Below are 4,035 nucleotides of genomic sequence, written 5' to 3' on the forward strand. Positions count from 1 at the left end.
AGCAAGATAGGCGATGAGTGAGAACACAGTTATGATAACAAAAAAGGAAACCAATTACGCATAGAAGAATAAATTAATTAAAAGAAAAAATTTTAAAAAGAAAGAAAAACCTGTAAATAGATCGAGGTCTGATTTTTGATCTCTAGGCATGTCCTTCAGTCAGGTCCAATGGGGTACCATACTTTAGCCCCAGAGCTTGTGTCCTTTGTACTCCCTCGGGGGCTCCCTGCTCTGCTCCCACGGTTGCTCTGCCGCACACTTTTAGTGGTTTGCCTCAGTGTCACAGGGTCAGTCTGGGCCAGTCCCAGCCCTGAGTCTCCAGTGTTGTCCCCATTAGGGCCCTGGGCCATCAAGGGATGGTGTGTCTCATGGTGGGATCAGCCATATTGTCCACTCTGTCCATTGGGCCAGGTTGTGCCCCACTCTCTCTTCCTCCCCCTTCTTTGCTCCCATTTGCTCTGATTGAACATGCCCATCTCCCCTAGCTTCAGTGCCATCCTCTCAAGTAAATTCTTTTGGGGGGAGGGGCAGTTGTCCATGTGGCTGGGAGAGGGGCTGAGCCCTCACACCCCTCCACTGGGTCCACACTCCTTGCTGGCACACTGCATTTGTCTGAGACTGGCTTTATATCTGGGACCTCTTTCCCTGTGGAGACACAAACAATACACTCTCCTTGGATGGGTCAGTGCCCTATTCCCCCCTCACACATCTCTTTTTTTCCTTTCCCCTTTCATCCTTCCACCCCCGTTTTAGTTGGCTACCATATGTATCCCTGTATTTGGTCTGGCCCCTGCCATACTACCTGGACCTCACACCTGGAGGGTTTGTATATATACAATATATACAATAGCTTTTCTCTGTGCCCCTTTTGCACTTACCTTTCTGTATATATATATAAACTTACCTCAGTGGACTCATGTTATACTTGTCCTTTTGTGCTTGGCTTACTTCACTTAGCATAACGTCCTCCAGTTCTGCCGATGCGGTGATATGCTTCATGCATTCATCACTGCTATTTAGCGACACATAGTACTCCATTGTATGTATGTACCACAGTTTTTTAATCCATTCGTCTGTTGATGGGAATTTAGGTTGTTTCCAACTCCTTGCGATTGTGAACTGTGCCTCAATGAATATTGGAGCACAGATGTCTGGCCGTGGTTTGTTTCTTGCCTCTTCTGGGTATATGCCCGATAGAGGGATTGCTGGGTGTTATGGTAACTCAATTTCCATCTGTTGGAAAAATCACCAAATCAATTTCCATAGTGGCTGTACATACCTACAGGTCCACCAGCAGTGGATGAGAGTTCCTATCTCACCACAGCCCCTCCAACACTTGTTGCTTTCTGATTTTTTGAATCGTGGTTTCTTTGAGGGTGTTAGGTGGTATCTCATAGTTGTTTTTGATTTGCTTTTCTCTTATGGCTAATGATCGGGAACATTTTCTCCTATGTTTATTGGCCATTCAGATTTCAGATTCTGTGAAACTTCTGTTCAGGTTCTTTGCCTACCTCCTAGGTAGGCAATTAGTTTTTCTCTTATTGAAAGCTTGCAAAATGTTGTAGATTTTAGTAATAAGGATTTTGTCTGATGTGTCGTTGCTAAAGATGTTTTCCCAGTCAGTGGATTCTCTTATTACTGTCTTGGTGAATTCTTTCGATATACACAGGTGTCTTATCTTCAGTATATCCCACTTGTCTATTTGTGACTCCTCTGTATTTGTATCCTTCCCTATTTCTGGTAGCCTATGTAATCCCTGTCCCAAGGTTCTCAAATTTATCCCAATTCCCTCACTGATGGCCCTAATTGTTTGGGGCTTAAACTCAAGGTCTGTGATCCACCTTGAGTTTATTCTTGTGCATGGAGTGAGATAAGTTCTTGTTCCCTTTTTCTGCAGATAGATATCCATTTTTTCCAGCACCATTTATTAAAGATGGCATCTGCTTCCTATTTAATATTTTAGGGCCCTTATCAAAGATCAGTTGCCTGTATGCTGATGTTTTTATTTCTGGGTCTTTGGCTCTTTTCCATTGGTCTAAATATCTATCGCTATACCAGTACCACACTGTTTTGACTACTGTGGCCATATAGTACATCTTAAAATCTGGCAGAGCAAGCCCTCCCACTTTGTCCTTCTTGTTGAGGAGTTCTTTGCTAATTCTGGGCTTCTTCCCTCTCCATATGAAGTTGGTAATCTGTTTTTCCAATTCTTTGAAGAAGGATGGTGGTATTTGTATTGGGATAGCATTGAACTTATATAGTGCCTTGGGCAGAACTGACATCTTTACTATATTCAGTCTACCAGTCCACGAGCATGGGATATTCTTCCATTTGTTGAGGTCACTCTTGATTTCTTGAGGTAGTGTTTTATAATTTTTCTCATACAAATCTTTCATTTTTTTAGTCAGGTATATCCCTAGGTATTTCATTTTGTGCTTGGCTATTGTAAAGGGTACTACCTTTTTCATCGTCCCTTCTGTGATCTTGTCTGATGTGTACAGCAGTCCAATAGACTTCTGTTTGTTGATTTTGTATGCTACCACCCTGCCATATTTCTTTATTGCTTCCAATACTCTACTTGTGGAGTTTAAAGGATCTTCTATATATATATATATCTTCATATCATATGTGAATAATGATAATTTCGCATCTTCCTTCACAATTGAATACCTTTAATATCTTTCCTTTGTCTTATGTTGTTAGCTAGGACCTCCAGTATGATGTTTAATAGGAGTGGGGACAAGGGGCATCCTTGTCTGGCCCCCTTTTTCAGTGGAATTGTTTTCATCTTTTCTTTGCTAACTACCACATTAGCTGTTGGTTTTTCATATATGGCTTTTATAATATTAAGGACTTTTCCTTCTATTCCTATCTTCTTGAATGTCTTAAACAGGAATGCGTGTTGGATGTTGTCAAATGCTGTTTCCACATCTATTGATATTATCATGTTGTTCTTCTCATTTTTCCTGCTAATGCGGTGCATAATCCTGATGGTCTTTCATATGTTGGACCATCCCTGCATCCCTGGTATGAATCCCACTTGGTCGTGTGAATTATTTTTTTAATATGCTTTTGTATTCTATTGGCCAGTATTTTGTTAAGGATTTTAGCATCAATGTTCATTAGGGATATTTGTCTATAGCTCTCGATTCTTGTGGTGTCTTTGATGCTTTAGGTATCAAAGTTATACTAGCTTCATATCAAGAGTTTAGGAGTTTTCCATCTTTTTCTATATTCTGGAAGAGTTTGTATAGGATTGGTGTCAGTTCTTCCCTGAATGCTTGGTAGAATTCTCCTGTGAAGCAATCTGGCCCAGGGAATTTTTTTGTTGGTAATCCCTTGATTACCTTGTCTATTTCTTCCTTTGCTATGGGTCTGTTAAAGTTGTTGACATCCATCTGGGATAGTCTAGGGAAGGTTTGTGTTTTCAAATATTTGTCCATGTCTTCCAAACTGCTGTATTCATTAGAATATAGACCTTTGTAGTATTGTGTAATTATCCTTTTGATTTCATTAGCATCCATTGTAATGTCCCTTGTTTCATCCTTCATCCTTGCAAATGTTGTTTGTTCCTTCCTTTCTTTGGTTAGGATTCCCAGAGGTCTGTCAATTCTGTTAATTTTTTCAAAGAACCAACTTTTAGCGGCATTAATTTTTCCATAGTTTTCTTGTTTCCCTCTCCTATATCTCTGCTCTGATTTTTATTATATCTGTCCTCTTGCTATTAGTAGGGTTGTTCTGTTGACTCTGTTCTAATTGGTATAAGTTTTGTGTCAGCATATCATACATGAGTCTCTCTTCTTTCTTAATAATGTGCATTGATTGCTATCAGCCTTTCTCTGATAAATGCCTTTGCTGTATCCCACAGGTTTTGGTATGTCGTATTTTCATTCTCATTGGTTTCTAGAAACTTCCTGATCATTTCTGATCTGGGTCAATATCCACTCCTTTTGCAATAGGAAATTGTTCATTGTCCAATTGTTTACCCTCGTTTTCTTCACTGTCCTTCTGTTAATTTCCAGCTTTATGGCACAA

Source organism: Tenrec ecaudatus, chromosome 2 (assembly GCF_050624435.1).
Source record: "Tenrec ecaudatus isolate mTenEca1 chromosome 2, mTenEca1.hap1, whole genome shotgun sequence".
Taxonomy (NCBI): Eukaryota; Metazoa; Chordata; class Mammalia; order Afrosoricida; family Tenrecidae; genus Tenrec; species Tenrec ecaudatus.